Source organism: Limulus polyphemus, unplaced genomic scaffold (genome assembly GCF_000517525.1).
Source record: "Limulus polyphemus unplaced genomic scaffold, Limulus_polyphemus-2.1.2 Scaffold2292, whole genome shotgun sequence".
NCBI classification, from domain to species: Eukaryota; Metazoa; Arthropoda; class Merostomata; order Xiphosura; family Limulidae; genus Limulus; species Limulus polyphemus.
In genome coordinates this window covers 169636-179896 of record NW_013667902.1, presented here as the reverse complement: position 1 = coordinate 179896, position 10261 = coordinate 169636, and the positions used below count along the sequence as shown (strand labels likewise).

The 10261-nt window shown below is 33.4% G+C and overlaps 1 long non-coding RNA gene across 2 annotated transcripts in view; it reads right to left on the bottom strand.

The window, feature by feature from the left end:
- Positions 1-2231: 2231 nt before the first annotated feature.
- Positions 2232-10261, bottom strand: part of LOC111087556 — a 30107-nt gene continuing 22077 nt past the window's right edge. For both annotated transcript variants that reach the window (XR_002612234.1, XR_002612233.1), the window contains exons 5-6: positions 9600-9672; positions 2232-8879 (exon numbers count right to left, since the gene is read on the bottom strand). This is a non-coding gene — a long non-coding RNA (uncharacterized LOC111087556). The remainder of the gene's footprint in view (positions 8880-9599; positions 9673-10261) is intronic.

Below are 10261 nucleotides of genomic sequence, written 5' to 3'. Positions count from 1 at the left end.
GAAAGTTTAGAAGTAGAAACTCTCAGGAGAAGTACTTTTTGAACCTTGTGATCAATATTAAAAAGATTAGAACAGGACTACTCACTTTATTTCACATTTTAGTTTTATGGTGGTTACAAGGTCAGCTGAATTGATCTCGTACAGTTAAGGTAGAGAATATAACAGATAAAATATAGTTTATGAAAAAAATTTTACACTTATTTAGGTGATTTAAGTGATAATGCAAATGAAATTAGAAAATCTTCTGAAGAAGGAAAATATTTTTAATTTTAACATGAAAATCAATTTTCGCTCAGAGCAGTCAACACTCCACATATTCATGGAGAAATGTTTACTAAAATACTTTAAAATTATATTTTATGTCTACAAAAAAAATGTAATGTTAAACTAAAAGTTTGGATAATTTCGTGAAGATACACAAAACATGTTAAAAGTTATAGTATGGAAACTGATGGTTACTTTGATGGTCACATGGTCAGTGTAAACCACTGAGGCAGTAGCGAAACGATTAAACAGAGGACTAAAACTTAGATTTGAAACCCTTTTATAGTAATTTCATACGAAATATAACAATCAAAAGAACCCATTACAATACATTAACATACAAATGAGACTTTAAATAATTGAAATACAAATAAATCTTTAAAAGATAAGTGTGATGTAAAAAGAAAACCCTTTACCAATAAGAGATACAAAATTAAAAAATAACCTTTAACAAAGATTGTAAGCATTACATATACACAAACACACACATATATATACATATGAAATACCCTTTAAGACAGAAAACAGGATAAAACATTAAAAAACATCATAGTACATCTCTCTTCGAGAAATTGGCCACAAACTATCTGTATTATGGTGAAAAACTTAGTAAACTGCAGACTTTTCACTTGGTCACAGGATGAGGCCAATCTCTCATCACTGCTATCTCAGCCAAGTCCATAGAAAACCTATCTCTTCTTACAATGTGACAGAGAAACTCTACTTAAATGCACATAACCGAAGACTTTTCATGTTTCAGTTTCAAGCCTGCTTTATTTATCCACAAGAATACCATTCGTAGTAGAATCTGTGACCAAACATTAAAGCACTATTAAGTAGACAAGGCATCACTCCTATTTCAGTCCTTTCATTGTAAGTTCCATCAGCATCTCAAACATAATATATCATTTGATAGATCAAAACTTTGCCTCTCTATTGGTTATAAATAATCATATGTGCAGCAGTACTTATAACAGGAATGAGCCAGATGTGCAATACAAATTAAAATCTCAAATATACTGCAAACAGCATGTAAACAAAACTTTATAATCACTTTACACACACTGTTGAGTAGTAAACAAACTAACTGCAGAGTGAAAAACCACAAAAGCACTTGAGAAAGTCGGTAGAGTAAAAACAAAAATTTCACAAAACCACAAAATTTTCAATCTGACTAACTGACTAATGTTGTTGGAAAGGCATGGCTCTCTCCTGCCTTCACTATATGTAAATCTAAATGCACATGATTGAAATATGCTACCTTGGTTAAAAGCGTTTTTCTTAAAACCTTGGTAATAAAATAACCATTTGCAACACTACTAATGACCCAACGATAATCTAGTAGCCATATTCTATGATTACGAGCATGCTCTGTGAGTTGCCAAGTAACAGGCCACTCTGATATCACCTGCTTCTGAAGGATTGCTTATGTGCACACACTATGTGATCAGCCTGTAGCTGTATCAGGTGTGCGTGTGTGTGTGTATATATATATATATAAAAGGGGGAACTACAGAGATTTTTTAGATCTAGGTTCTAACAATCATCTAACCTTTGGAAGCAACGTTTTCAGTTCTATACATCTGACTTGAGGGTTCTGTGATGATCAAAGCAATTCTATCATAGAAGTCAGTGCCTAAAACATGTCTCCCCCTATGTGAGGACGAACGCTACCTCAGGCAAAGTCTTACACGACTTTGCTCGAGCACTCTTGACTTAAAATAAGAACGATAAGTTGTATAACTTATCTTTGCATTGTTTTTAAACTAAGTGTGCTCATTGACATCTAAGGTTGTACTTGAAACATGTATTTTAAAATATGCTTTTCAAGGAAACAAAACAAGAGAAAATGAGAAAATATTACATTGATAACCTTGAAGAGAGCATTACTGCAATAACAGAAATAAAGTTAGAAACAAGCCTTAGCCATTAATCCAGCCACAAAAAAGGCTGCCACCCTGGCTAGATGGAAGAAAACTTTAGCAAAAATATAAGCAAAAGCCAGGAAATGTCGAGATATAGTTCTAACAAAAGCTACAAGAAGGGTAAGCCTAGAACCCAGTCACTCTCAAGATTTAGTACCAAAAGAAGCTATGAGTCAAACGTAAAACTTTTTAAGTGAAAAAAAAATTAGGAAGTAGGAATGGGAGCACCAAAAAAGTAAGGAAACAAGGTAGAAATGCACAGGAATGGTTTTTTAACACAGTGCAACTTCAAAGTGGGTGTGACCACTTTGAACTTATATTGACTTGAATTGAGTTTTATCAGTTGCTAATCCTTTCTAAATACTTCACAAAATAAAAAAATTAAGCAGTTTTAGTACTATTCTGTTCACCCACCTCTTATTACCAGTCAGATAGCTATAATTTCTTCTATAAGCAAAGTATGACAATTGTAGCTCACTTTCTCACCTCCTACATCAAACACCCCCCTTAAGATGTCATGCATTTCGTTAGGATCACGCAATTTGATTACATACATGTATCTGTACTTTGTTGCTGAAACAAAGTTTACAACAGAGAAATTTAACTATATACATCTTTCAATTAGCTTGAACAGTTACCAAGTAGGAGAACTTTTGGCAGTTTGTGAAAGAAAGAATGTGATAGGTGGCATGGCAAGTGGATCTGATTTTTCCAGTTTAAAACTCCATGAACATATAAGATTGAGGGCTACAAAAATTACACTTTGTCTTGGTACTTTCAATATTATAATGAGTAATTTATGTTAAGTTCTGTACTTCAGAGAGGGGAGGTATAAAAATTAGAGATGACCTAGAGAACAACTGTCACGATTCTTATACTAAGGGAGATTGAGGATTTTAGACATTTCACTATAAAATTAAGAACTTAAAATTTGTGTAATATTAAAATTTGATTTAGTAACTATGTTTTGATGCCGAGTTTATTCTTGTACATTAATAATAATGCATTTTAATTTCATTTTGAATGTAACCCTGTAAAAAATCGTGACATGCTCACCTTAACCTACCCACATTTAGACTGTTAATGCTCTCTTTCTGGACAGGAAAGTATATTTCATGTGATGCTTCTTTAACCATGGTAATGATGCACTAGATTTCACCAGTAATAAACCATAGAATACCACCAGTGTATATGGAGGTGGTTATTCCCTCTGTTATATACATTTGTGCAGTCAAATGACCTGCATCATAAAACTTTCCTCTGAAATATCAACTCGTCTATTGCACATGAAAGTGATCGTTAATTCTAGCAGTACTCCATTATGAGGATACCAATACCAGATCTGAGACAACTATCATCATTTTGTGAGTGACATTTCCTAGATAAAGTCAAATATTTACTTTTCATATAATATATAGTCTATTGCAAGAACAAGGTCAGTATAACTGGCTGGAATAATGGTCTTACTTGGATAGCTTGATATATATTGTGAGGTTTAGCAGTATTCTGACTGTTACTGTGTAATTCAAACTCTCACTCTTGTATCCCAACAAAGTAAGTAACAAGCTCCACCCAGCTCTGAAAAAGCTGGGCACACCACTGAACACCTTGGTGCAAACAGTCCACTGTACTCCTCCAAGCCAGTGGCCAGGCCAGTCTTAGGCTTTATTAGTTTTCTGGAGCTGCAGATACAGCTCCTACTGGTTGTTGTTAGTTATCCTGTACCTACTGATCCATCATATGGTATCAATAACCTTACCTAATTTGCTTGGCAAAGAGCAGAAAGTTCATCTGCCTGTGTCCCACCAGTCCTAAAGTGAAGAAGACACTTTGCTCTTCCTGAGCTGGATGATGTCCAGTCGAAAGTATCATCAAAACCCTCGCTTTAGTGTTACGAGATGTTCTAATAACGTTCAATGAAAGAATGGTTCAAAATTAACATTACAAAAGATGTTTGAATGTGTAATTCGTTTTCCTAAACTTGAATACGTATATACATACTATGCAAACTCAAAAATTATTTTTGAGTGGGATAATTCATGCTAATTTTTTTCAGTGTTATGATGCTAATTGTTCACTTTGCCTCTGGGTGTTCAAAGTCATTTTAAGGCTCCCCATACAGTGAACACCTCTGCAGCATGTATTTTTTCATTTTGGCATACTTTAGGGTTTAGATCATTTTATTCCCACTGATTCACAAGAAACTAAGTGATGAAGTAAGATTTAACAAATGTTAGTAAAGTCAATTTATATGTTGAACTTCAACAACTGTGATGTTTGATTTCTTGTACGAATAATCTATATATATTACTAATGCTACAAAATAAAACTAATAATTAATCTCAGTGCAAATGTTTCCATTTTATTTAATGGCTTTTTTTATTGCAAAGAAATTGGATCCTAACGTTTGAATTTTGTATGCACTGCAACATTAATGCTTTCACTGTAGACAGATAAAATACTTGGGTATTGCGGTTATGATTAACTGAACAAACACTGCAACGTGAGTAATAAAATGCTCATTCCCTATTGAAATAAGGTGCATCTGTCGCTAAATTCGAACACCAACTAATAACAAGTGTGAATTGTGTTTATGAAACACCTACGCCCCCACTAATGTACTGTATGTTTAGGTCCCCACTCCCAATTTCATAATGTAGTTCCTGTCCATAAGATTAGGGTGGATTTTCTATGTATCAGTAATCGCTTGACACATGGCCTTCAAAAATTAATAAGATCTACAACATTGTATGCAGTGCCCGTTGTGTAAGTTTAGTCAATATCCATTCAACCTCTATTGAAATATCATGTCCATAAGATTGGGGAAGATTTCTATGTACCAGTATCTTTAAAAGTTAATTGGGTATAGAACTTTGTATTTAATATCTCTTGTATAATTTTGTCAAAATCCATCCATCTAATCATAAGGTATAATAGGTTCACAAGATTAGGACGGGCGGACAGACTCATACCAATATGTCCTGCCATGCGATACTTCCCAATGGGGGCATAAAAAACCATACTACTTATTGAAACCAGCAAAAGAAACATTATTATGAAAGTAACCATAAAATTTCATGTAATATTTTCATTCTCATTGCCATTTCCAGAAAACTCACCTGCATATGAATATCTTATTAGAAAATACAACAGTTGTGATAAGGCAAAAACTGAGGTACTGACCAAAGGACGAGTTACTGATGGAGATGTCAGAGAACAAAGCAACTCCATCACAGGATGAGAAGCTGTGGTTTGCTGCAGAGGAAAGAAAAGAGCATTGGCTATTGGAGAAGAATTATGTTCAAAAACAAATGTAGAACCTAATTCAGAGTTAGCCTGAGGGGGAAAGAGAGAGATGGGGTCAAACTAGGAGCAACTTCTGAAAAACTGTGTAAAAAAAATAGTATACTGCAATTTACAGTGAATTTATGATAAAAAAGAGTATACAATTTTTTTTCCATGTTGAATATTATGTAAACCAATCTTTTAATTTTGTTGTTCATTCTGGATACAGCTTCTGTTAAAAATTCATTTCTGTTATGTCCTGTAAAACCAGAAATTGAATAACGATTATAATCTGAATCAAACTTTTAATATTTTAAAACAATTCTTAAACAATAAAAATTAAACTATAACAAAATTATCCCCTGTATGTAATATATATTGTTGGATTTATCAATGACCCTCACGAACCTTCAGCTGGTGCATCAGTAATGGAAACTCACACACTAAATATCAATGATATCACATCAGCACAATAATTCAAGACTTTGTTCACATTCAGGCAAATCAGTGGCAATCTGATGCAATTCATGGTATCACTTCAAAGGAAACCCTCTCTACTGGTAACTAATAATCTATTGTTTATGGGGGCATAAAATCATGAGACAGACAAACTGTAATATACTGTGAATGTACACAAGTGACATTTTCTTGCATAAAGTTGAGAAAATGGCAAGATATGTGTTCAATGGATAGCCAACACTGAATAATGCAAATGGTGACTATTATATGAAGTTTTATCGCAGGCAGTTTATTTTAACTTATGGATGGCATTTTTGTACTAAATTTGTTGTTAATGGTTGGTTGCTATGGTAAGACATGGATTCTAATGTGATAGCAGGCATTTTCTGAAAATGGGATTCATCAAAAACATATTTATACAAGCTTCTGATGATCTAATAAGCAAAGACTACATTTTACAGTAGTATATATTTTTTCATGTGAAACCATCAAGCCTATGTAAAACCATCAGTAGAATCTGTTAAAACACTAAATATAAATGAGAAATGTAGGTAAGAATTGTTTTTTTTCAAATGTGGCAAAATTTATTTTCTGTCTGATTACCACAAATGTATATTTTAATTTCTTTTTATCTTCAGTATTTACTTAGTATGCTATACAAATTTGAATGACACTAAATTGAAATAGGTTTATTGTTTAAATAATAAATAAACAACATTAAAATCAATACACAATTAAATTGTATGAGGAATTGCGTGAGAAGAAAGGTGAAAGCTCAACAGCAGGGATTTTTACTTTAATAAAGGTTGATTTGGCTATTTTAGGCAAAAAAAAATCTACATAACATCAAAATAACAGGCAAGGCTGCTAGTGCCAATCACCAAGCTGCTTTGGAATTTCCAGATAAGTTAAAGGAGATCACAGAAAGTGACAGATATCCCCTGAATTATTTTTCAATACAGATGAAACGGGGCTATTTTGGAAATGGATGCCATCCTGTATGTTTATTTCTGGGGAGGAGAAGATTGCTCCAGAACTTAAGGCCACAAAAGATTGGCTTACCCTGTAACTTGATGGTAATGCAGCAGGAGACTTCAAACTGAAACCAATGCTGGTGTACATTCAGAAACACAACAAGCTAAGAAAGGATTCTCAAAGCCACACCTACCAGTTTTTTGGTGTTCCAATTGCAAAATTCAGGTGACAACTGATGCTTTTCAAGATTGGTTAGTCTCCTACTTTTGCCCAGCAGTGGAGAAACACTGCATTGAAAAAAAAACTAGGAAAATGGCCTTCTCCTAGATAATGCTCTGGGTCACCTTTCTCATTTGGACAATTTGGCAACTTGCATTCCGGTCCAGAACCAGTTTTTGCCTCCAAACACAATATCGCTCATTCAGCCAATGGATCAGGGGTCATAGCAAAGTTTAAGGTGTATTATCTACATTGTATCTTTCATCAGCTATTTTATGAGATATCTACTAATGAGAACCTTGCAAACAGGGATTTCTGGCATTCATATAGTATCATGAAGGAATTAACAACATTGACCATGCCTGGAGGAAGAAATGGCCAGAATGCTTTTATGACTTTGAGGATTTCAAAGAAGAAATACCAGCAGTCCATGAAGAAATTGTCAAACTTGCCCATAATTCAGGACTGGAGGGAGTGGAAGATGAAGACGTAGAGGAGTTGCTTCAATAGCATGGACAAGGTCTGTCCAATGAAGACTTAAAAGAATTAGATCAGCAACAATTTATGGAAGATGCAGCAGAAGACAAGCAACCAGAGGAGGTAAAACAAGTTGTTGAGTTGACATGCAAGAACATGTCATAGGCTTTTTGCAAAATTAATGGTTTTGCAATCTGGGCCAAGAATGACCCTAACTGCAAGCAGAGCAATACCTTAAGGAGGCAAGTTGAGGCAGCTCTATCAGGCTACCAGGAATTTTATAGAGAGAAAAAGAAGCAGGCAAGACACAAATAACTCAGTTTTTTAAGAAGAAGAGGAAGTAGATGATCCAGTTCCACCTTCTCCCCAATAAACCACTGCCAGCTCAACTTTTCAATATTGTACTATGGTACATATTCTTTAATTGTTATTATTGTATTATACTTTGTTGTATAATTTGCCTTTTGTCATATTTACTATACTAAATAATGCTGCTGGAACAAAACTACAACTTATACCACTATAACAATGGAGAATTGGACCCCCAATAATGTCATTTCCAATAACAATACACTTCTTAAGAACATAACTAGGATGTGAATGGGGGGAGTCAACTGTACATCTTGACGGATAATCTTTGCTGCTATTGCTAGCATTAACATTTCAGAATCAAAATCCTGCAAAAATGCTGCTCCAATGCCTTGATCAAATTGCTTGTAGGACCTTTCTGCCTTCATTGTGGGCTCTTAAGTCTGGAATTGCTGCCGATATTCAATTCTTTACCCTTGTGGTGTGCACCTGTACTGCCTGGACACCAAGTTCCTGTAACCTTGAAGAGTATAGTCTCCTTAGATCTGCCATACTGAATACCACTTTTGCTTTTGTTGAATCTCAAAATTTTTCAATGTGTGAAACTAGCTCAGCAAAGGCTATACCATGTAGAGAACTTTCACTTGAATTAGGTGCTGTATGTCTGCCTATCTGTTGTGCACATTTGTATAGCTTAGCGAAACATAATGTGTTGTATTGGGCATCGATTGCCACCCTATCACCATCTGCAAGTTTTGCCAATAATTTGTGTCATTGAGTTCTTTTGCACACTTCCATACTTAAAAATCAATATCGACTGTTGATGCCTCATGAAGGCCAGTAGAACCAGCTACATCACAAAAGATACACAAATCTGTCTGTTCTTTCTGCTTAATTTCTGAACTGGATACTCTGGTTTTTACAGGACTTGACTCCTTTGATTCCTCATACTTTCTCTTGCATGCCCTTTCAAGATTAAAACTTAGATTAGAGCAAGCACACCACATGCCTGGATGTTTATTGTTTCACACAGTCCAAGCTACTGCATAATATACTAACCAAACCTCAAATAAAAAATAATGATTTTTCAGTTAAAAGTACTAAGAAACTTCAACTATATTATTCAAGATATTCAATTGCTCTGTTTATTATAATCTATTCTTTCTAGTTTCTTCAAGTAATACAATTCCACCTTATAAGAAGTATATGTACAAAATCTCAAACATTACAATAAAAAGTTACACTTGTTATTCTCATTGCCACCAGGGGCATTGATGACTGGGTTCCATATCCAAAAATATTCAGTATGGGTCAATCTATAAATGTGCCACCTTTCACACCTTCAACCCAAAGTGCATGATTTTTTTGCTATAACCCCCCCCAATATAAGAAAATTTATAGAAGACACAGTCTCAATGATGTTTCATACCATACAACAATAACAGATTATGTTGGTTTTAAATATTTTGAAGACTGATGTAACTGGATTGCTCATGTATTAATGTGTTTAAGATATAGTTTGAAAAACACATTTGTGTGGTTTGAAATTGTATTTCTTTTTATTGATATTGAGTTTAGGAATCACACAAATTAGTCTATTTATATATATAAAAAAAATGAAACTTCTTCTAAAAGATTTTTTTTTTCATTTAGAATTTGAAATAGAGGTAATTCTTTTCTACTTACAAGTGCATTTGGTACTCCATGCCAATGAAGAACGGGAGAGGACTGTGTTCACTATTTTTTTCATAATTTTGTCCTAAAATTAAAATAATTGAATTGTCATTGTGAAAAGCAAATAAGCCAACTCTTCCATTCAGATATAAACTCACATTCTGTAAGGGTAAGGCTTTTTTTTTCTGTGCAAATGAAAAACATACATGGACCAGAAATTTATACAGAACTAAGAATAAATTAATGACAAGAGAGCAATTTATTTCGTTAATAGCAATTACATAAGGGAAGATGCTTACATTAAAAATGGATAATTTATAACATATACAATTTAAGTAAATTAATATTTTTAACATTTTATAAGATTCAGAGCAATGAAATAACACTGTTTCTTCAAAAAATTAATTAAAGATGATTCGTAGTTTAAACCCTTAGTTCTGTATTTTGTAGAAAAATAGTATATCTCTTAAACATAATATATATTTTTGATATACTCTTGTTAAAGCATAATTTTCCATATCAAACCAAAATGCAAGAAATAAACAAGGAATGATTTCAACAAATAAGCAAAAAAAAAAAAAAAAAAACTAGGTAACACTAGGATAAGAAAATATTTTTTACTTTTCTTTACTTTAGAAAAAATTACTAATTAGTTTCTGTAGTAATTTAGTACA